Source organism: Meles meles, chromosome 3, assembly GCF_922984935.1.
Source record: "Meles meles chromosome 3, mMelMel3.1 paternal haplotype, whole genome shotgun sequence".
NCBI lineage: Eukaryota > Metazoa > Chordata > Mammalia > Carnivora > Mustelidae > Meles > Meles meles.
In genome coordinates this window covers 151,085,604-151,111,122 of record NC_060068.1, presented here as the reverse complement: position 1 = coordinate 151,111,122, position 25,519 = coordinate 151,085,604, and the positions used below count along the sequence as shown (strand labels likewise).

The following is a 25,519-nucleotide window of genomic DNA, read 5'->3' as shown; positions in this document are numbered from 1 at the left end:
AGTTTTTTAAAACAACATTTTGCATAAATAATACACACACATTCCAAAAGTCAAAAGGTATAAAATAGTGTATATGGTGAAATTTAAATCTTCCTTTCATCCCAACACCTTTACATCTTCTAAGAGGCAACTATTGTTAACAATTACTCTGTATCCTTCCAAAGATGTTCTATGCATTTTGAGCATGAACAGAAATATATATTCATAAATAAGCATTAAAAATATACTTGGATACAAATGGTTGCACATAATACAGATTCCTACATGACAATTTTCATTTAAAATACCATGAAGATCATTCCACATTAGATGTATAGAGCCTAGTATTTTTTTCTATGGCAGAGTAGTTCATTGTTCATAACTTATTTAAACAGACCACTAATGATAGATATTCTGATTGTTTCCAATATTTTACTACCACAAACAAAGCTGAAACAGCTGAAAAGTAGGTACATTTCTAGAAGTAGACTTTCTAGGTAAAAGCAAGTTTCAAAGTGTGTCCATAACTGAAAGTTAAAGTTAACCTAATGTCAGATTTTGATTGGATAACTTAAGTGAACACCTGCAAAAAACCTATCTGAATTTTAATGAAATAAGCATTTTGATGAGTCTAGCTGAATCAAGGAAGACAGAACATTTCCTCAAGCCCCTCTCTGAAAGTAAATGGAAAGCTCCTCCCTACTTCACTAACCAATGTTCCCCTATTGAGAATGAGCTTTGAATTACTCACTGGATTTAAACACTCATAACCAAGGTTAAATACCAATAAGATTTATCAGAACTAAAGATGGTCTTTCCTGACTACACATAGAAATGTTTGTTAGTTTACACTGAAAAAATAAAAAAAAATTTAAAAAAAGTTAAAAGAAATGTTTGTTAGCAAAACCACAATGTAGTTTATTTGCTTATACCCTTCCCTCTTCATATTCCCTTCCTGTTGCTCTCTCTGTGTAGCTGGGTTTTAATGATGATCTCATCCCCTTTGCTCCTCCCTTGACAACCAAGATTCTAAACCACTGGCCCAAACTTAGACAATGCTACAGAATTAAAATCTGAATTGATTTCCTACTTAAAATTAAATTGCTAAATGAAATGAGTCCACAATTTAAGGTTTTAAACAGACCTATAGCATAAAGGATACCCTACCTGGTTATAAAAGATATATTATTGAGGAAAATTTCTCTTTTCATTCTTTCTAACTGTACTTCTGCCATTTCATACATTTCAAGAACAGGCAAATTAATCTGTAAGCATCAATAACTTCATCTAATCTGCCCTGCCTGGTTTCTGAAACACTTCTTAGAGTATGGACTAAAAATTGGCTAAATTATTCACTGTCTTCATTATCTAACTAAATACCATTATTCTCATGACTTAAGAGTCCCTGGCCTACAAACCTCAGTAAGGTTTTTAAGGTGATTAAGAAAAACACTTACTGTACTAAATTGTATGTGATAGAATTAGAAATGGCTACATTTTTTTGTTTTCACCCAAAGGTTGTTTTTTTTTAAGTCCTTCAGTAATTAAAGCAAGCTCTTAAAAAGAAAAGATCTAGACCATAATATCAATATAACAAAGTAATATGAATTCTCATCCCAAGTGGGCAGGCCATATTGTTCTCTTTCAGAGATAACACTGCAGTGACTTATGACTCTGCTTTCTAAGAAGTAATGATGGTTTGAAGGTTATGGTTTTGTTAGAAAAGCACTGGGTTATTAAAGAATTGATGATTTTTAGCTTGATATCAATTGCTCAGTACTCAGGAGATTTAAAAAAAAGGAAGAATTGCTCATTGTAGATACTAATATGTTTCTTAAGTAAATCTCCATTATAAAAAGATAATTGTTTTATTATGTGTAAAGTATATGTCTATCTCCTTAATTTATATGATGCATAATGCAGAAGATATTTAAGTGTTTTACTTTCTAAAGCATTTTTATTGTCTTAAAAAATATCTCCACAGAGGGGCGCCTGGGTGGCTCAGTGGGTTAAGGCCTCTGCCTTCGGCTCAGGTCATGATCTCAGGGTCCTGGGATCGAGGCCCGCATGGGGCTCTCTGCTCAGCATGGAGCCTGCTTCCCTTCCTCTCTCTCTGCCTGGCTCTCTACTTGTGATCTCTGTCTGTCAAGTAAATGAATAAAATCTTAAAAAAAAAAAAAAATCTCCACAAATATCTCCAGGAAAACATTTTGGGTGGGAGGGGAAACACTGCCCAGTATTAAAAATTAGCATCTAAATTAGTCATAAAGTGGAAAATGCATAGGTGGGTAATTGAGGATTAACAGTATCTCAACAGAATAAAAGAGGAACTCTGACATCTTAGGCCTTTAATGAATCAATTTATGATCACTGGGATTTCTGCTGCACAAAACAAAGTAATGACTTGCTCTCTCATACAAACTGATAGCACATTTATCATCCTTTCTTGGTACCAACTGTGAACAATACAATGACTGAACCAGTAGAAGAACCATTCTGCATTCAGGCTTCCTAGAACAGTCCACAGAAGTAACCTTGTCAATTAGTACTGTACAATGATCTAGATGCCCCCTCTAGCACTTCAGTGGAAACTTACAACAAAATGTCCCTTCTTCTTTGTTAATTGCAAGCAAATCTTCAGGAGTCCATGAGCATGAATTTCCTCCACTATCAAAGGAGTTCTGAACAGCAGGATGACATCTTTTCTTGTGTGTGGACCTCTTTAAGTATCTGTTTGGTTAGAGATAATTCGGGGGGGGAGGAGGCATATTCTTAATTGCTACAGTTTAAGAGGTAAAATTAATGACACTCTCCCATGTGTTTATATAAGTGTATAATGTAAATGTGTATATGAGTGTATAATGTAAAATACCACAAAAACATATCCACAAAAGAATGTGCCCTATCTGTAATTCTATGAGACTTTCTCATGATGCCTTCTTGCCTCCTGGTTAATCTTTTGAGAGTGAAATGTACAGCTTGTGAGCTCATTCTCTGCCAAGGGTTATTTAGGCACAATATATTAACTCATTTAATCCTCACCACTTTGGGAAAATGTATGGAAAAGAATTAACATAACAGACCTGACTGCTATCCTTTGAAAGGCCTACCTACAAGTTTCACTTGGCAGGCATCTAGGAATACGGATTTCGGGGGGGGGGGGGGGCAGCGGTCACCATTTCCACAAATGATAAGAGTGGGTCACTATGCCTACACTATTTGTGCAAATGATGCAGCTTACATTGAATCTGCTTTCCTTTTGGATATCTGAAATGTGACACATGCCAGACGGAAGATGCTTGGGTGACAGCTCCCAGTAGAAACCCTGTTGAATCTCTAATGCTCTTCCCTGGTTGGCAACACCTCAGAGGTGTTGTCTCAACTCATTGCTGAAAGAATTATGCATGTCTTGTGTGACTCCACTGAGAGAGAACCACTGGAAGTTTGCACCTGGATTTCCTAGCTATGCTCCAAGTGCCTTCTCCCTTTCCTGACTTTGGTCTGTATCCTTTCAAACACAGTAAGTCACAGCTGTGAATATGACTAAATGCTGAGTTCTAGGATTCCTCCTAGTGAATTGCTGGACCTGGGGTTGGTTTCAGGGAACCTGACATCAGAGGGCATTCTTATTACCCACATTACACAAAAGAGAAAAATGAAGTACAGAAAGGTTAAGGAAATCCCAAAGTTCCCATCAAGGCTTTTAGTAAAGGTCAAAGATGATTCTAGAGGACATAACAGTGCTGCACCTTCCAATCTTCCACTGTCTTTGAGAAGGTTACAGAATGAGGTTTCCACAGATTTCCCTGTTTTACTAGTATTCAGTGACAGTGTTGTTCTCATTTCCTACTACAATAAATAATAAAAACATATACGTATGGAGACATACATACTGCTGGACACCAGACTGGGGCTCAGCAAGCTACAGACCACAGGACAAATCTAGCCTGCCACCTGTGTATGGATAGCCTGCAGGCTAAGAATGGCCTTCCATTTAAATGGTTAAAAAGAGGCAAAGAAGAATAATATAAGGTGACATTAAAATTGAGAAATCCAAATTTGAGTCTTCATATCTGGTTTTATTAGAACACACCCATGCCCATTAGTTTACATGTTTCTAGGGCTGCTTGCATGTTACTGGCAGAGTAATTGCAACAGAAACCATATGGCCCTCAAAGCCCTTTACAGAAAAAGATGGAGCTCCCTACTCTAGAACCTTCATGTCAAGGCCTTTCTTTCCTAACCAATCTTATGCCACTTCTACTGCTATCATCTCCCACATATCATTTTTCTGAGAAAACTCCCTCAATCTCCTAAAAGCCAAAGCGCTTACGTTTTATATTTCTGGTCCTGTGAACTTGAAGAAAAATCACTTCTTTTCTCTGGGCTCTATCTCCTCATTTGAAAAATGGTAATAATGCTATCAGTCTTAGAGTTAAATTTTGAAAATGAAATTAAATAATACAGATACAATTACTTAGTTCAAAGTAAGAACTCAAGAAATGGTACTTGGTACTTGTAATAGTTGTAGTTTTTATAATAGCCAATAATCTTTTCATCTTTTGGTATAATGCAGAGGTTATTATGGGTGATCAGTTTTAAAAAACATACTTTATTAGCATGGCATTATACAAAATAACCCGAGTATCACTGGGTAGTAGGAAGAATTTAGGTCAATTTCCTACCTTCTGAGTTTCTGCATTCTCATTGCTAAAAGGCCTGTGACATTACCTGGTTCTCCCTGAATGGTCCTTCAAAGGATCAGGTACCTCTTTTCTCAGACACTTGGTCTCAAATGGTACTCAGAATCAAGAGGTCTCTCCCATGATACCTAAGATGAAGTGCCCTTATACCACAGTAACTTCCAATCTCTAGATTTCTCAGTGTTGGAAGTCATTTTGAAGAGGCTGCCCTATATCTTGGTGCAATTTCCTAATTATCCACTAGACCATCTCCTGCTTTTATCAGATTATAACTGACCTAATTTGTAAAAACTCCAATTTAAAGAGTCTCATTAAAAACCTTCATCTCTTCAGCAGCTGCTCTTTTCTCCCTAAAATGATCTAGGTCAGCATGGCCCAATACAACCAGCTGTATAAATTACATAGTCACTTGAGAACCTTCTGAAGGGAGTGGGCAAGGAGTGGTGTCTCTAAGAAATAATAATAGACATGTACTGACTAGGAGTGCAGTTGAGTGCAGTTGCGAGGGTAAAGTACTTTCAGAATCGTCTGAAAGGTATAGCACTTAATAACTCTTACTCTACTTCCTTTTACAGAAAAGTTTTTTAAGAATTCTTAATCACTGGAGGAGGAGTCAAGATGGCAGAGGAGTAGCAGCCTGAGATAACATCAGGTAGCAGCAGATCAGCTAGATAGTTTATCAAACCTTTCCGAACACCAACAAATCCAACCAGATTGAAGAGAAGAAGAGCAGCAGTTCTAGAAACAGAAAATTGGCAACTTTCAGGAAGTATTTTATTCTCTCCTTCATATAATCTTATCTGGATAAAATGACAAGGTGGAAAAACTCACCACACAAAAAAAGAAAAAAGGAAGTACCGAAGGCTAGGGACCTAATCATTACGGATATTGGTAATATGTCATATCTAGAGTTCAGAATGATGATTCTCAAGATGCTAGCTGGGCTTGAAAAAGGCATGGAAGATATTAGAGAAACCCTGTCTAGAGAGATAAAAGCCCTTTCTGGAGAAATTAAAGAACTAAAATCTGACCAAGCTGAAATCAAAAAAGCTATTAATGAGGTGCAATCAAAAATGGAGGCTCTTACAGCTAGGATAAATGAGGCAGAAGAGAGAATTAGTGATATAGAAGACCAAATGACAGAGAATAAAGAAGCTGAGCAAAAGAGAGACAAACAACTACTGGACCATGAGGGGAGAATTCAAGAGATAAGTGATACCTTAAGATGAAACAACATTAGAAAAATTGGAATTCCAGAAGAAGAAGAGAGAAAGGAGCAGAAGGTACATTGGAGCAAATTACTGTAGAGAATTTCCCTAATATGGCAAAAGGAACAAGTATCAAAATCTGGGAGGCACAGAGAGCCTCCCCTCAAAACCAATAAGACTAGGTCCACACCCTGTCATCTAATAGTAAAGTTTACAAGTCTTGGTGACAAAGAGAAAATCCTGAAAGCAGCCTGGGACAAGAAGTCTGTAACATACAATGGTAAAAATATTAGATTAGCCCCAGACTTATCCACAGAGACCTGGCAATCCAGAAATAACTGGCATGATATATTCAGAGCACTAAATGAGAAAAACATGCAGCCAAGAATACTATATCCAGCTAGGCTATCATTGAAAATAGAAGGAGACTTGATCCCAAAACCAGACAAGGATCCCATCAAAAAAGAAAATTACAGACTAATAACCTTGATGAACACAGATGTGAAAATTCTCACCAAAATACTAGCCAATAGGATTAAAAGGATTATTCCACAACCAAGTAGGAATTATCCCAAGGCTGCAAGGTTGGTTCAACATCCACAAATCAATGTGATACAATACATTAATAAAAGAAAGAACAAGAATCATATGATACTCTCAATAGATGCTGAAAAATCATTTGACAAAGTACAGCATCCTTTCCTGATCAAAACTCTTCAAGGTGTAGAGATAGAGGGTACATACCTCAATATCATCAAAGCCATCTATGAAAAACCCACAATGAACATCATTCTCAATGGAGGAAAACTGAGAGCTTTTCCACTAAGTCAAGAACACAGCAGGGATGTCCATTATCACCACTGATATTCAACATAGTACTAGAAGTACTACTAGTCCTAGTCTCAGCAATCAGACAACAAAAAACAAATGAAAAGCATCCAAATTGGCAAAGAAGAAGTCAAACTATCACTCTTTGCAGATGATATGATACTTTATGTGAAAAACCCAAAAGACTCCACTCCAAATCTGCTAGAACTTATATAAGAATTCAGTAAAGTGTCAATATATAAAATCAGTGCACAAAAATCAGTTGCATTTCTCTACACCAACAACAAGACTGAAGAAAGAGAAATTAAGGAGTCAATCCCATTTACAATTGCACCCAAAACCATAAGATACCTAGGAATAAACCTAACCAAAGAGGCAAAGAATCTGTACTCAGAAAACTACAAAGTACTCATGAAAGAAATTGAGGAAGACACAAAGAAATGGAAAAATGTTCCATGCTCTTGGATTGGAAAAACAAATATTGTGAAAATGTCTATGCTACCTAAAGCAATCTACACATTTAATGCAACCCCTATCAAAATCCCATCCATTTTTATCAAGGAAAGGGAACAAATAATCCTAAAATTTATATGGAACCAGAAAAGACCTCGAATAGCCAAAGGAATATTGAAAAAGAAAGCCAAAGTTGGTGGCATCACAATTCCGGACTTCAAGCTCTATTACAAAGCTGTCATCATCAAGACAGTATGGTACTGGCACAAAAACAGACACATAGATCAGTGGAACAGAATAGAGAGCCCAGAATTAGACTCTCAACTCTATGGTCAACTAATCTTCGACAAAGTAGGAAAGAATGTCCAATGGAAAAAAAAACCAGCCTCTTCAATAAATGGTGTTGGGAAAATTGGACAGCCACATGCAGAGAAATGAAATTGGACCATTTCCTTACACCACACACGAAAATAGACTCAAAATGGATGAAGGACCTCAATGTGAGAAAGGAATCCATCAAAATCCTTGAGGAGAATGCAGGCAGCAACCTCTTCAACCTTGACCGCAGCAACTTCTTCCTAGGAACATCACCAAAGGCAAGGGAAGCAAGGGCAAAAATGAACTATTGGGATTTCATCACGATCAAAAGCTTTTGCACAGCAAAGGAAACAATTAAGAAAACCAAAAGACAACTGATAGAACGGGAGAAGATATTTGCAAACGACATACAGATAAAGGGCTAGTATCCAAAATCTATAAAGAGCTTAGCAAACTCAACACCCAAAGAACAAATAATCCAATCAAGAAATGGGTAGAGGACATGAACAGACATTTCTGCAAAGAAGACATCCGGATGGCCAACAGACACATGAAAAAATGCTCCACGTCATTCAACATCAGGGAAATACAAATCAAAACTACAATGAGATACCACCTCACACCAGTCAGAATGGCTAAAATTAGCAAGTCAGGAAACGACAGATGCTGGCAAGGATGCGGAGAAAGGGGAACCTTCCTACACTGTTGATGGAAATGCAAGCTGGTGCAACCACTCTGGAAAACAGCATGGAGGTTCCTCAAAAAGTTGAAAATAGAGCTACCCTACAACCTAGCAATCGCACTACTGGGTATTTACCCTAAAGATACAAATGTAGTGATCTGAAGGGGCACGTGCACCCGAATGTTTATAGTAGCAATTTCCACAATAGCCAAACTATGGAAAGAACCTAGATGTCCATCAACAAATGAATGGATAAAGAAGATATGGTATATATTTACAATGGAATACTATGCAGCCATCAAAAGAAATGAAATTTTGCCATTTGCAATGACGTGGATGAAACTAGAGGGTATTATGCTTAGAGAAATAAGTCAGAGAAAGACAATTACCATATAATCTCCCTGATATGAGGAAGTTGAGAGGCAACATGGGGAGTTTGGGGGGTAGGAAAAGAATAAATAAAACAAGATGGGATCAGGAGGGAGACAAACCATGAGAGACTTTAATCTCACAAAACAAACTCAGAGTTGCCAGGGGGAGGGAGGTAAGGAGAGGGTGGTTGGGTTATGGATACTGGGGAAGGTATGTGCTATGGTGAGTGCTGTGAAGTGTGTAAACCTGGTGAGTCACAGACCTGTGCCCCTGGGGCTAATAATACATTATATGTTAATAGAAAATTTTTTTAAAAAATTTTAAAAAAAGAATCCTTAATCATTGTTGTTTAAATTGATGATACCTATAATGAAGGGGATATTTTATTTCGACCATTGTGTTTCACGCAAAAACAATAAGACAATTCTCAATAATAGAATCATTCAATCAATATTCATCAAGTATACTATATGTAAAACACTACAGCCATGTAGACTGAATCAGTTAGGGATTCCCATAATAAGGCTATATAATAAAAAAAACTTCAAAATCTCAGTGGTATACAACAAAAAATATTCACTTCTTATTCACAAATTCAGCCAAGAAAACTTGACATAAGACAACGGTCGCTTGTGCAGCTCTACTCCACATGTCCGTATCCTCCTCTTGGGACTGGCAGGCTACCCAGAGAAGCTACTCTCATAACCATGGCAGAAGTGCAAGGGAGAGACATCCTTACAGCTTAGGCTCAGAACTAGCAAACTGTACCTTCTGTCCTATTCTCAGCAAGTCACATGGCCAATTCCAAAGTCAAGGTATAAGGAAGTATTCTCTGCTCATAATGTGGCTATATCAAGTGGATGAATGGAGAGACGAAGAAAGAAGTCAAAATTTTAATTTACTATGAAGTTCTAGGATAAGATAGCCTTGTGGATTTTAGGATCATCTAGTCCAATCCTCAGATTTTAAAAACAAGAACTCTGAGTACCAGAAAGTTTAAATGACAGCTACTCAGAGGAAATATTTTTTGCACTCAATGAATCACACATACTATGATCTGCCCTCTCAAGGAATAAAAGCTTAGCAAGATTGAGTAAATTTACCCATTATAAACAATACTCGGCTGTTAGGCTTTGTTGACATGTTATAAAGCTGAGACAAACCCAGAAGGTAATTAGTGGAAGTTTAAATAAGAGGCAAGAAAAGAAAGCCAAAATGGAAGAAGTCTCCTAGTGCCCCATTGGATGGCAGGAATGATATAGAACCATAATTCAAGGCATAACTTAAGTCTTCTGGAGGGTTCTGTGCTATGACAAAACACAAGTCCTATGGAACTGTGAGCAGAGAATATTTGAGGGGAGAAATTCCTTCCTCCTCTCCATGACTGCTTTCTCAGTTCTTCCCTTTAAGAGCACAGGAATGACTCTGTGACATAAAGCATTTCTTTTTCTCTTACTAGACATCCTGTCCTACCAGAGAATGTGCTATGCTTCCCCTCTGTCAGGTTATGACAATTAGAGTCCTGAAGAGTTAGCCAGACTAACTCTGGTACTCTGTATTAAGAAGCCATTTGTACCTATACAAAAAGTTAGAGTGAGATCACCAATCTGATTGAGAAGCCAATCCAAAACCTCTTTTATATTGAGAAATTAATGCACAGGGAAATGAAGCTAAATGTTAAGTAACTAATCCATTAGGAGAGATATCCCCACGGCCCAAGGACAGTCTTGGATGAATTGTCTGAGCTAGAAACCCTATAAAGTGAAGTCTGAGTGGTCCCAGTTTCAAAGATCAAGGAAAGTGGTGATATGGGATTCCCCAGACTTTTAGCTGTTCTAATATGAATTCTTATTTGACAGTTCTTCTAACTATGTCATATTTATATACTATCTTAGAATCATCCCCCAAGCATAGATGCTAGGAAAGTTTCTTTCTCAGCTCTAGCTGAAAATGCCCCATTCTCCTTGAGTTCTTATCCAGTCCTTACCAATTCTATCTCATCTCCAATTATGTCTCCTTGTGTCAAACAACTAATGATTTCTGGAATGTGCCATATTACTTGACACCTTGATGCTGCACATATTGACCCTTTGCCTGGAATTGCCCTGGGTTTCCTTTTCTGCTAAGAAAACTAATTCCTTGAGATGCAACCTCAAATTACCTCTTACGGTAAATCTTCCCTGTCCACTCCCCCTATAGCTTATACATTGCAGAGAAGCTAGGTAGATCCCTACTTTGATCATACCATATTATCTTTATTTTTTGAGATGTGTGCTTCCCCCAGAAAGCTACGAACAACTTAAGTACCTAAAACCCAGCAGTGTCTGGTAAGTTCAATCAGGTAAATGGTCATCGAATTAAAGAAAGATAGGGAGGGAGAGAAAGAGAAGGAAGAAGGGTATACTGATTTCCTACTACTAATCCTCAATAAAGTAGCATCTCCATTTCAGGAGAAAAAGGTCTTTTCCGTTTTGATTTTGATTCTGATGAAGTTTCTAATATAGATAATTCTTCCATTCTTTTTTCTAGAGGTCTAGTTTTCCCCTGTCCTCAAGTGTGAGAGACAAGTAGAAAGGGAAACAAGACAAATGGGTCATAATTCAAATAGACTTTGAATGGAAACATGGATCTAGAGTACAGTGGGAATGGATCCAACAGGATCCAACAAGATCCAACATAAAGGTCAAGGTTGGGTTGTGAGGTGCCTAGTGACAGCTGGGTAGCATGGCTTGCTTAAACAGGGAAAGAAGTCAGGGAAGACAACTGGCCAAAATACTGCAGTAGTTAATGGTAATCCTTCAAAAAAAACACACCATTAAGAAATGATCTTAGGAGACTTGCTTATATCATAGTTAAAGATCTAATATTTGGGGGCACCTGGGTGGCTCAGTGGGTTAAAGCCTCTGCCTTCAGCTCAGGTCATGATCTCAGGGTCCTGGGATGGAGCCACACATTGGGCTCTCTGGTCAGCAGGGAGGCTGCTTCCCCCTTTCTCTCTGCCTGCCTCTCTGCCTATTTGTGATCTCTCTCTCTGTGCGTCAAATAAATAAATAAATAATCTTTTTAAAAAAAGATCTTATATTTGATAGTCATTATAAATTCCCTTTCCATGTGGCCATATTATTTACTGATATTTCTTTTTAGTGAAATTGCTGGCTATTACTAAAGTCGTTTGTACCACCAGTAAATTATGTCTTGTTTTGTTTTGTTTTGGCAGGTGAACAAAGGTTTATATTTGCATTTTATACTCAAGATCTAGACTATTTCCACATACTAATCTGAAACTGCTTAAATTGACATAAATACATAATAATGATCTATAATAATATTTCATGAATTTCCCCAAAAAATATCTGCTATGGATAAATCCAATATTTGGTTCATTATGAGAATATATATAACATCTAGATTAAGGAATCTTAATTCAAATGACTGTAATGATCTAGAAGTCACAACTCCTATGTCTTAATTATCTAAAACACCATCAATAGCACTTTCAATTATATACATTGCAAGTATCTAAAAGGACCTTTCAGTGTTAAAGTAGATGTGATAACATTTATATACTAAAGCTGATGAACTTTACTTGATTAGATTTCCCTCAGAGCCTATTTACTTCTATTCTAAGCACAATTGTAATCAATTTAGCTAAATCCCTCTTCAACTAAGAGAAAATAAACAGCAAATAAAGAGGTGTAATTAGGTAGGAAAAGGTTTCTAAAGACAAGCGTACTAACAGTACAGAGATATCGCAGCAAGAGAAGAGAGATAAAAATATAGCAATCACATTCCTCAAAAAATTACACATAGAACTACCCAGCAATTCTCCTTTCGGGAATGTATACAAAAACGGTGAAAACAGGGACATAAGCAGATACTTGCACTACCACGTTCACAGCAGCCTCATTCACAATAGCCAAAAGGTAGGTACAACACGGGTGTCAATCAGTAAAGGAATGGGTAAGCAACATGTGGTACATTAAGACCACGCAGCATTGTTCAGCCTCAAATTGGAAAGAAATTTAGACTTGTGTTACAACATGGATGAAGCGTAACCATTACGGTAAGTGAGATAAGCCCTTCACAAGAGGTCAAATATTGCATGAGTCCACATATAAGAAGTTCCTAGCATAGTCAAATCCATAGAGACTGTAAGATGAATGGTGATCTCTAGAGAAGAGATCTAGAAGAATTCTAGAACTCTAGAATTCCTCCTCTGGAGGAATGGAGAGTTAGTGTTTAACGGGTTTTAGGAAGAGAAGAAAGTTCTGGAGATGAATGGGTGATGGTTGCACAGCAATATGAATATACTTAATGCTATAAAACTCTACACCTGAAAATGGTTAAACCGGTCAATTTTATGTTTTACCTATTTACCGCAAATGTAAAAAACTGTAATATTCAAATGCAAGAAAAAAACAGATGTCTAGTCCGGAGAGTATGTGTGTAAACAGCAGTGCACATACTGACAGCTTCTTCCAAATATCTCTGTAGGGTACATAGTTCAGTAATTGATGCTAATAATTATCCTGTATCATAAAAATGATAAGTTATATTGGTCTTAATGCAAGACAAAAAAGAAAGTCTGGTCCTTTTTAAAAATTTTGTTCACAATAGTTGCAATGAATCATGGCATCACTCTTAAAGGGAGAAATTCTCTAATTAAAAAAAAGATAACCCCATGAATTCATTACATAGAAATGTTAGCCAATATTTGGCTAAGTAGCTAACATGTGGCTTAGAATATAGAAAGTAATCATTAAATGTTGTTTCCATAGGTTTCTTTTTTTAATGGAGGAAAAAATCTAGTAAATACATTTTTTTCATTAATTTTTCTATTAAAATGTTGTCTTAAAGTTTGGGAAAATACATTTGTGATGATGACCAGCAGGGGTTACAATGAAATCAAACAATTTTAAGTAGCTGGGAGCCAAAGCTTTGCCATAGTGATTAAAAAAAAAAAAAAAAAAAAAAAAAAAAAGATGACTTTCAGCTGGAATAAAAATGATTTTGCCCAAACATTAGCCGAGAAAAAAATCCCCTAAAAGCAATATTCTGGGAAAGTTTCTAAACTCTCCATAAAAAAGCAATCAAAATCAAAATGCCATCTCTCAGGGTCAAGGACAAACGCATCACCCATTGAGAGACTCTCTGAGCTGCACTACTACGCACCAATGTCCTTTCGGACACAACCCTGGGATTTAAAGTTCCACTTAGGCACTTGTGAGGCTGATGCAGCTGCACCGAACATTTTTGTCATTTATAACATTTGCTGTTTCTCATCTGATAGAAAATGGTGTCATGACATTTGCAGCCAAGGATAGAGCGTAAAGAAAAAACACAATTTGGGCATAAAGCAAACCTTTCATCTTACTCTTGCTGAATTTAATTCCATTAGTTTGGGTGATTTACTTGTTTTAGGATTTGAGAAAATATCTAGGTCCCTTTTTAAAGACATAGCCCAACAAGAAAGTAAGTTAAAAACATTAAAACATGTGAGTAGTGATTGTTTTTAAAAGCTCTCAAACAAGCTCTTTACCTAGAACAACAGAAAAATATATTTTATAATAGTCAATGAAAATAATTCTGGACAAATAATGAGGAGAGCTACTCAAGACCTAGGAGTTTTATTCAGGACAGAAGACCTAATCTGAAAAAGAAAAACAAACAAACAAACAAAAAAAAACACCTGAACTTGGAAGCTTGACAGCTCTGTCTTTATCACCTAATACCTCTGTGAGCTCAACTATTTAATGTTTGAACCTCTGTAAAATGGGAATAACACTGACCATACAGGGTTGTTATAGAGATTAGAGCTGATATATATAAGTGACTGCCAAAAGGCAGGCCTTTGATAAATGGCAACTATTACTCCAATCCTTTCCATGAACATCCTGCTACAGGACTTCCAGCGAGACCTCCCAGAACCGACTTCTGCCTGCATGAGAGCTTTCCAGCCTACTGAAGATGAGTCACGTTGCACTTTTGGATTCGCACATAAGGAACAAAACCAACAACTGCCTTTCCATCACTTCTGAAAAAACTTCTTCGAGTAGGGTGACCCCAGAACTCAGCAAGTGTCCTCCAACCAGATGGACAGCTTCTAAAAAGGCCAGGCAAAAGAACAGAATGCTGTCTTTTGATATTATTGTGGTTGGGGCCTAAAACTGAAGATGCAGGTAACTAGAGTGTAAGATGATGGCAAGCAGCTGTCCCTCGGCCTGGAAGAAGACTAAAAGAAACTGAGGCTCTGTGGGAAATGAGGTTAAAGGAAGGCAGAGAGCCTTCAGGGATGAGCCCCTCAGCCTTGGCCTCCTTCCCTTTTCCCATCTTCCAGCACGAAGATCAGAGAGTGAACCCACAAAAACATCCCTGAGAAAGGTGAAAAGTTCAGGCCTTCATCTGGATATTTGAAAATATCTAAGATAGTGAAAATTTCAGTCTTTAATTGGCTATTCAGGGCCCCAGCTAATGACCTGAAAGTGCTTTAGGGAGCATAGGATGGAGCCCCAACCATTGTGCTCATGCTCCATATTTTAATGTGAAAATAAGTGAAATCCTCCAAGAGGACTTATTCTCACCTTGAGCTCAGAGATTTTGATAAAAATCAATATGCTTCTCTGATTTAGGTGAATTCTGACAATGAAGAACATAAAATGGAATAACCACTGCTAAGAGAGTTATTTAAAATGTAGCCAAGAGGACACTGAGGAAGTGGAATTCATACATATCTTTTGTCTCAAATTCTTGGATTTTTTTCTTTTCTGAATTCAGCTAAAAGCCAAGGCACCACTTATGATATAATGGGCATAAATGGACTTTCTGCCTAACACCAGGCCCAGCAACTAATCACACATAGATTAATGTAACTGTAAATAAGCTGGCACAAACTGCTTTCTCTTCAAAACAACTTATGTAAATCCCCTCTTTTTTCTTTAAAAATTCTAACTTTCTTTGTCTCTCCCCAGTTCAGTTTTTTCTTCTCTCATTTTTTAAATTTTTATTTAAATTCACTTAGTTAACATATATTATTAGTTTCAGGCATAGAGGTCAGTGATTCATCAGTTTTACATAACACCTAGGACTCATTACATCACGTGCCCTCCTTCAGATCACTTCATTTGTATCTTTGGGGTAAATCCCTAGTAGTGCCGTTCCTGGGTCATAGGGTAGCTCTATTTTCAACCTCTTGAGGAACCTCCATGTTATTTTCCAGAGTGGCTGCAGCAACTTGCATTCCCACTAACAGTGTAGGAGGGTTCCCCTTTCTCCACATCCTTGCCAACATCTGTCATTTCCTGAATAGTAATTTTAGCTATTCTGACTGGTGTGAGGTCATATCTCATTGTGGTTTTGATTTGTACTTCTCTGATGCCAAGTGATGTTGAGCATTTTTACATGTGTCTGTTGGCCATTTGGATTTCTTCTTTGGAGAGATGTCTGGTCATGTCTTCTGCCCATTTCTCAATTGGATGACTGGTTCTTTGGGTGTTGATTTTGATAAGTTCTTTATAGATTTTGGATACTAGCCCTTTATCTGATAAGACATTTGCAAATGTCTTCTCCCATTCTGTTGGTTGTCTTTAGGTTTTGTCCACTATTTCCTTTGTGGTGCAAAGCTTCTTATGTTGATGAAATTCCAATAGTTCATTTTTGCCTTTGTTTCCCTTGCCTCTGGAGACGTGTCTAGCAAGAAGTTGCTGCAGCTAAGGTCGAAGAGGTCGCTGCTTATGTTCTCCCCTACGATTTTGATGGATTCCTTTCTCACATTCAGGTCTTTCATCTGTTCTGAGTCTATTTTTATATATGGTGTAAGGAAATGGTCCAGAGTCATACTTCTGCATGTGGCTATCCAATTTTTTCCAACACCATTTGTTGAAGATACTGTCTTTTTCCATTGGATATTCTTTCCTATCAAAGATTAGTTGCCCATGGAGTTGAGGGTCCTTTTATGGGTTCTCTAGTCTGTTCCATTGATCTATGTGTCTGCTTTTGTGCCAGTACCATACTGTCTTAATGATTAAAGCTTTGTAATAAGACTTGAAGTCCAAGATTGTGATGTCACCAGGTTTGGTTTTCTTTTTCAACATTCCTTTGGCTATTTGGGATCTTTTCTGGCTCCATACAAATTTTAGTATTATTTGTTTTAGCTCTATGAAAAAAAGCTAATGATCTTTTGATAGGGATTACCTATCAAATATAGATTTGATATAGATTTGTATAGATTGCTCTGGGTAGCATAGACATTTTCACAATATTTGTCCTTCTAATCCATAAGCATGGAACATTTTTCCATTTCTTTGAGTCTTCCTCAATTTCTTTCATGAGTGTTTTATAGTTTTCTAGTACAGATCCTTTGCCTCTTTGGTTGAGTTTATTCCTAGGTATCAATGGTTTTGGATGCAATTATAAATGAGAACAGCTCCTTAATTTCTCTTTCTTCAGTCTCATTGTTAGTGTATAGCAATAGAATTGATTTCCGTGCATTGATTATATATCCTGCCTCTTTGCTGAATTCCTGTATGTGTTCTAGCAATTTTAGGGTGGAGTATTTTGGGTTTTCCACATAGAGTATCATGTCATCTGCAAAGAGTGAGAGTTTGACTCCTTGTTACAAATTTTGATATCGTTTTTTTTTTCATTGTCTGATTGCTGAGTCTATCAGCATAGGAATGCTAGTGCTATGTTGAACAGCAGTGGTGATAGCAGACATCCCTGCCATGTTCCTGACCTTAGGGGAAAAGCTCTGTTTTTCCCCATTGAGAATGTTATTCACTGTAGGCTTTTTGTATATGGCTTTTATGATACTGAGGTATGCTCCCTCTATCCCTACACTGTGAAGAGTTTTAATCAAGAAAGGATGCTGTACAGGGGGCGCCTGGGTGGCTTAGTGGGTTAAAGCCTCTGCCTTCGGCTCAGGTCACGATCCCAGGGTCCTGGGATTGAGCCCCGCATCGGGTTCTCTGCTCAGCAGGGAACCTGCTTCCTCCTCTCTCTCTCTGCCTGCCTCTCTGCCTACTTGAAATCTCTGTCTGTCAAATAAATAAAATCTTAAAAAAAAAAAAAAGAAAGAAAGGATGCTGTACTTTCTCAATGCTTTTTCTGCAGCTACCGAGAGGATCATACAGTTCTTGTCCTTTCTTTTACTAATGTACTGTATCACACTGATTGATTTGTGGATATTGACTCACCCTTGCAGCCCAGAAATAAATCCCATTTTGTTATGGTGAATGATTCTTTTAATGTACTGTTAGATCCTATTGGCTAGTATCTTGGTGAGAATTTTTCATCCATGTTTATCAGGGATATTGGTCTATAATTTTTTTTGGTGGGGTCTTTGTCTGGTTTGGGGATCAAGGTAATGCTGGCCTCATAGAAAGAGTTTGGAAGTTTTCCTTCTATTTCTACTTTTTGATACAGCTTTAGAAGAATGGGTATTAATTGTTCTTTAAATGTCTGGTAGAATTCCCCTGGGGAGTCATCTGGCCCTGGACTCTTATTTGTTGAGAGATTTCTTTGATTATGGCTTTAATTTACTTGCTGGTTATGAGTCTGTTCAGGTTTTCTATTTCCTCCTTTTTCAGTTTTGGTAGTTTACACATTTCTAGGAATGCATCCATTTCCTCCAGATTGCCTGATTTGTTGGCATATAGTTGCTCATAATATGTTCTTATAATTGTATTTCTTTGGTGTCAGTTGTGATCTCTCCTCTTTCATTCATGATTTTATTTATTTGGATGCTTTCTCTTTTCTTTTTGATAAGTCTGACCAGGGGGTTATCAATCTTATCAGTTCTGTCTAAGAACCAGCTCCTGGTTTCATTGATCTGTTCTACTGTTCTTTTGGTTTCTATTTCATTGATTTCTGTTCTAATATTACTTATCTTCTCCTTCTGAGTTTAGGTTTTATTTGTTGTTCTTCTTCCAGCTCCTTTAGGTGTAAGGTTAGGTTGTGTACTTGAGACCTTTCTTGTTTCTTGAGAAAGGCTTTTATTGCTATATACTGCTCTCTCAGGACAAACTTTGCTGTATCCCAAAGGTTTTAAACAATTGTGTTTTCATTTTCATTTGTTTCCATGAATTTTTTAAAATCTTTAATTTCCTGGCTGGCCCATTCATTCTTTAGTAGGATACTCTCTAGCCCCCAGGTATTTTGAGTTCTTTCCAAATTCCCTCTTGTGATTGAGTTCCAGTTTCAAACCACTGTGCTCTGAAAATATGCAGGAAATGATCCCAATCCTTTGGTACTAGTTGAGACCTGTCTGCGACCCAATATGTGATCTATTCTGGAGACTGTTCCATGTACATAAGAGAAGAATGTGTATTCTGTTGCTTTAAGATGGAATGCTCCGAATATATCTATGAAGTCCATCTGGTCCAGTGTGTCATTCAAAGTCCTTGTTTCCTTGTTGATCTTCTGCTTAGATAATCTGTCCATTGCAGTGAGTGGGCTATTAAAGTCCCCTGTGATTATTGTATTATTATCAATGTGTTTCTTTAATTTTGCTGTTAATTGGTGTATATAATTGGCTGCTCCCATATTAGGGGCATAAATATTTACAATAGTTAGATCTTCTTGTGCATAGACACTTTGATTATGATACAATATCCTTCCTTATCTTTTATTACAGTCTTTGGCTTAAAATCTGATTTCTCTGATATAAGGATTGCTATCCCAGCTTTCTTTTGAGGTCCATTAGCACATTAAATCATTCTCCACCTCCTCACTTTCAATCTGGAGGTGTCTTTGGATCTAAAATGAGTCTCTTGCAGACAGCATATTGATGGGTCTTGCTTTTTTATCTAAACTGATATCCTGTGTCTTTTGATGAGGGCATTTAACTAATTTACATTCAGAGTAGCTATTGAAAAATATGAATTTAGTACCATTGTATTACCTATAAACTCACTGTTTCTGTATATTATCTCTGTTCCTTTCCGATCTATGTTACTTTGGGGCTCTCTATTTACCTAAAGGATCCCCTTTAATATTTCTTGCAGGGCTGGCTTAGTGATCACAAATTCTTTTAGTTTCTGTTTGTCCTGGAAGCTTTTTATCTATCCTATTTTGAATGACATCCTTGCTGGATAAAGTATTCTTGGCTGTGTGTTTTTCTCATTTAGCACCCTGAATATATCATGCCTGTCCTTTCTGGCCTGTCAAGTCTTGGGGGATAGGGCATCTGCCAGTCTGATGTTTCTACCCTTGTAGGTTACAGACCTCTAGCTAGCTTATTTCAGGATTTTTCTCTTTGTCCCTGAGAGTTGCAAGATTCACTATTATACATCTAAGTGTTGACATATTTTTATTATCTTGAAGGGGGTTCTCTGTGCCTCCTGTACTTGAATGTTTCCCTCCCCAGATTAGGGAAGAACTCCACTATAATTTGCTCCAATATACCTTCTACCCCACCCCCTTTCCTCTTCTTCTAGGATCCCAATTATTCTAACATTGTTTTGTTTTATGGTATCACTTATCTTTTGAATTCTCCATTTGTGATCGAGGAGTTGTTTTTCTCTTTTTCTCAGCTTCTTTATTCTCCATATTTTGTCTTCTATATCACTAATTCTCTCTTCTGCTTCATTTATCCTAGCAGTTAGAGCCTCCATTTTTAATTGCATCTCATTAATAGCCTTTTTAATTTCAATTTGAATAGATTTTAGTTCTTTTATTTCTCCAGGAAGCGATTCTCTAGTGTCTTCTATTCTTTTTTCAAGCCCAGCTGGTATCTTTTTTTTTTTTCCCCAGCTAGTATCTTTATCAACATTATTCTGAACTCTAGATCTGACATCTTACTTATATCCATACTGATTAGGTCCTTGGCAGTCAGTACTGCCTTTTATTCCCTTTTTTGAGGTGAGTTTTTCTGTCTTGTCATCCTTGCAGAAAGTGATTGCTTCTCTATTTGTAGAGGTGCAGCTATTCTTTTCTTAGATCTCCAGTTGAGTTTGCAGGTGTTCAGAATGATTCGATAGCTATCTAGCTGAATTCCTGGGATCAGATGAAAATAAGGTTTCCTACTTCTCTGCCATCTTAGACTATTTCCCCCAGCTCAGTTTTGATTTTCATTGAATCTGTCTGCTGGATTGCAATCTGTAAGACCCCAAATAAATACACATATTTTATTTTACAACTTACAGTTTTTTGACAACTCTTTCAAAGGCTCTTCTTCTCTGCAGTTTTTTATGGTCTCCTTCCTACTAAGGAATGGAACTGCCTGATTTAGCTGGTTGGCTTCCACTCCCCCTGAGAACAGCCTGGGATACATTGCTTGGTATATAATTTCTAAATGAGCAAATCCTGATCTTGCCCAAGTTGTCATATGGTGCCACTCACTCCATCCAAGAAGAGAAAATGTCCTTGGTATGTAACTCTAGGCAATGTGAATCCTAATGTGTTTTATAAACCCACAAAGATGTTTCCAATAGAAAGAATTTAAAACCTTGTCATATATTATTTTGCTAATCCTTACCAGCAGGATACTCAAGATGCCAAAGTACATTAGTCTGATATCACACTAAAACAGAGACCTGAAAAGGTAATATGACTTGGCCATGTCCAATCAGTGAAATCGTGAGTGAAATAAGAGAGAAAAGCAAGATTATTAGTCTCATAGCCAGAAGCAATGCTAAACAAGATGCTGTTTCTTGATGTTAGAGCCTCAGAGAATTACAACACTGCAGGAAACTGCAGAGCAAACCTCCAGGTGTTTATGTCAAAACCCATAAAGCATGATCTGAATGGGCAAGTTCTGCACCCCCCCAATTATGGTAACAAAACCAAAAAATACATGCACACATAACATAAAACTTACCATCTATCAGTCACTTCTATGTGTACAGTTCAATAGTGTTGTCTATTCAGACTATTAAGTCTATTAAATCTATTAAGTTGTGCAATGGATCTCCAGAACTTTTTTATTTTGCATAACGGGAACTCTATCAATGCCCAAGATTTCCCCAGTTCCTTTCCCCAATACAGGCCCCTGGCAACCACTCTTTGATTCTATGAGTTTGACTATTTTAGACAGAACACAGGCAAATGGAATCATGCAATATTTGTCTTTTTGTCACTGGCTTATTTCACTTCACATAATATTCTCAAGATGCATCCATTGGGCAGGTTCACTTTAACATCAGGTTCTATATATATATAGAACCTGATGTATGTGTGTGTGTGTGTGTGTGTGTGTGTGTGTGTGTGTGTCTGTGTGTGTATAATTGAAAGTAAAAAGGCTCTCAGCTAAAGTGCACCTAATATGATCTCATCAGGTTCTATATATTCTATATATGTATATAGAACCTGATGTATGTATGTGTATATATATAATTGAAAGCAAAAAGGCCCTCAATTAAAGTGCACCTAATATGATCTCATCAGAAAAAAACACAAATCTGAAATACAGGGGTTAAAAGAGAACCTGGAGAGCAAAACAAAGTTTACAATGGGTTAGCACAAAGAAAAATAAGCCCATTTGATTGAACACAGGTGAAACAGCAAAGAGTTCATTTTGCATTATTAATGGATTAAGCAAGAAAAATATGACACTGGAAGCCAGATGTCCTGAGCTCCAGTTCTGACTCTCCAGTTAATCAGAAGAGTGAGAGCTAGCAAGCTACCAAGTGTCTCTGAGCCTTGATTCCCCATCTTTCTTAAAAGATTGTTGATACAACTATGAAAAAATATATACTATGGCTTTGCAATATCAAAAGGGATTTATAGGAGAAAGATAAAATTATTTTTAAAATATTTTAAAATCTTATTAATAAATTTGTTTTGTAAGATGAAAATATTTTATGAATGAATGGCAGTGATGGTTTTGCAATAGTGTAAATGTACTTAATGCCAAAGACTCACACACTTACAGATAGTTAAAATGGTGAATCTTGGGTTATGTGTATTTTACCATAATTTTTAAAGTAAAATCTTTGAATTTATATATGTATAAAATGCTATTTACACCTTGAAAACTGATTGGTCAATCAGATTATATATTTTGGAAGTAAAAAAAAATCCCATTATTTTCCTATATAAATTCACAGTCATAGGTGCTTGGATTTTTGAATTGCCATTTTTATTGCCCTCCTCTATCCAAAATACTGTCTGCACCACAAACGCACACATAATTATTTAGTCTAATTTTACTGAGCTTGGTATTATCCAACACATTTTGTAAAGGCTTCAAATCCATTAAAATAGAATCAATCACCTTTTAAGGAAGTAGTTATTGATATCACTAAGTAGGTGGGAAAACAAACACAAAGGGGTTGAGAGACATGCTCCACCCAGGAGTCCAAATAGCAGTGACCAAAAAAGGTAACGCCCATCTTGTCAGGTGCATGGGATGGTGGGGGAAAGATGGGAAGTTAATTTTACATGTTTAATTTTCAGTGCTTAATTGGGCTGACTTGGTAATATTTGATACCTATAAAATGGGTAATTTAAGATACTAAAACACACACATATATGTACGCACAACTACAGTATTCTAATATTTACATGCACATTCATTGAATTATTGAGCCCAAAGTGGGTGAGCCATGTTTGAGTTACTGTCCCCATGAGTCACACTTATTTATTCATTCATTCATTCATTCATTCATTCATTCATTTAGAGTGCATGCACACACACATACACACATACACACTCAAGTTGTAGAGGGAGGGGCAGTAGGAGTAGGAGAGAGAGAATCTCAAGCAAGCTCCACAACTGCACAGAGCCCCACACAGGGCTCAATCTCACAACCCTGAGATCATGACCCGAACCAAGATCAAGACCTGAGCTGAAATCAGGTCTTGACTCATCTGAAATGAGTCAGATGCTTAGCCCATTGAGTTACCCAGGAGATCCCGCACAACTATATTTTTTAGCAACTTTTTGCAAAATATTTGTTCATACATTTCTAGCTCTCAAGTCCAGCAGTTTTTTTTCTATTACCCATCTTTCATTTTATCAACACTGAATAAGCAAATACCATTGCCAAATACTACAGTGTGCCCCCATTAAATTGTTTAAATTGCCCTTAGATGAATTGTCCACTGACATAATGAAAAGAAGAATAAGCTGGTTTTAGGGAGGAAAACATTTTTTAAAAACTTTGAAGTCAGGTTTATTGCTTTCTCCTTTCAGAACTTTGCTTGAAGACCCCTAAGGGTCATTCTGGCATCCTGACTTCAGGGAAGGCCCAGGGGATCCCAGTCGGTGTAGGGATAATGGAACGATCGTGGCCTGGAATCTGCACATCTCTATCACAGGACGTCAATCTCAATAATTACATTGACACAGGAGAAAAATAAGTTCCTTCTACTGATATGCCAAAATATTGTTCTTAATCGAATAGCCTTGGAAATAATATTCAGGTCCTAAATTAAAATGGGCTTTGTTCCTGCTATATTCAATTTTCAGTTCACATCCTGCCTGCTCAAAGAGATTGCTAAATCCTTCTAGGCAATTAAACAATACATAAAACTATAAAAAATGAAGGTAAAAGACCAAAAATATGCTACAGATGGAGGACAGGTAAGGTAGCATAGTGTTTATGAGAAGGTTTGATTTATTCTGTTTGTGAAGAATTCATTAGGTAACTTTTATAATTCACAACTCCTGCACTGAAAACTTACTAGGGGTCAGGCACTATGCTAAATGTTTCACGTCAGTTACTCAATTTGCCCAACAGCTTCATGAAGATGGGTCCTACTCCTATCTCTATTGTCATATGAGAAACAGATGTTCAAAAAGACTAAGTAACATATCCCAAACCACACAGGATCTTAGAACCAGGCAATGCCTTCAGGGTCATCTAACTCAAACTCCGTGTCAATGCAGGTGTTTGGAAGATGACTGTCCGGCCTCTTTTTACATACTTCTACCGGAGAGGGCGAGTTCACTACTTAAAAGTCACATTGATAAAGGCTTCCCCCTTTCCTTTCTGCTTGCCAAAACCTTCATATGTCTGAATTCTATTTTACGGTTGCTTTAATTTAGAACTCCACAAACCTCTTCTTCATGTGTTTGAAGAGAGGTGGCTATATTTCCTTAGGGTTTTGCTCCCAGAAATGTCAGAGTCAATGGCTTGGTAAAGCCCTCCCCAGGATCCCCACTCCTTGGCTACCCCTAAATCACTGCAGCTTTCCAACCTCTGTGCAAGTTTGAAGCACGGAACAGAGCCCCATGCTGCTGCAGATGCTCAGGCCAGTCAGAGCCAGCCAGGCTCTCACATCCCTTGCTCTGGAAACTATAGCTAGCCACACGGTCCAAGCATGTAGGGACCTATTGGCCACCATGTCACACTACTAATTTATAGTTAGCTTCTAGTGACAATTTGTCCTAAGTCTTTTACCCAAAAACCACAGGTTTCTGTTGACCAGCTGTTACATATTTTGTATTTTAATTTGTTTTTCTTTTGTTAGTTTGATTCTTGTTAAAGCTCATGAGAATAACTTCAATTAATCTTCAAGTTTTTAAGTCATTTTAAAATTTAGGCTATGTTACCTAATGTACCAACTTGTAACAACTAGCAGTTTTCTCATAAATCACAGTGAGAGAGTGCTCATTCAGGCACAAGGCAGTCTAACCTGGGTAGGAAGAACCATATGGAATTCTTTCTATCCTATGATATGGGTATAGTCTGGGGCTGAGGAGCTTAATCTTGGAAAAATCTTGTTTTCTAGGTGGTGACCAAAGTTCAAACACTGACAAGTAAATTTTGTACGAGGAAGACTAATCTGACTGAAGCTTTCCTATGTTCCTGGAAAATCTGCTTGTAGATTTTCTATTATGTCTGTCCATATATTGCAATCTGTTCCCTCTGCCACACCAGCACTATTGTTGGTCACTGTCTTCTCTGGACATGGACATCCTCCCAAGTACTTGTCACTGTGTCTACCTAGCCAACCTCTCCACCAATGGGAGATCCAGTCTCCTCTCTGTGTTACTCAGACTGCTCCTCCCACAACAGCCCATTTTCTGTACTCAG

At 37.3% G+C, this 25,519-nt stretch overlaps 1 protein-coding gene across 1 annotated transcript in view; it reads right to left on the bottom strand.

Annotated features, from left to right (window-relative positions):
* The window catches only part of PLCXD3 (phosphatidylinositol specific phospholipase C X domain containing 3), a 174,388-nt gene that overhangs the window by 130,441 nt on the left and 18,428 nt on the right, over positions 1–25,519 (bottom strand). The window lies entirely within an intron of this gene.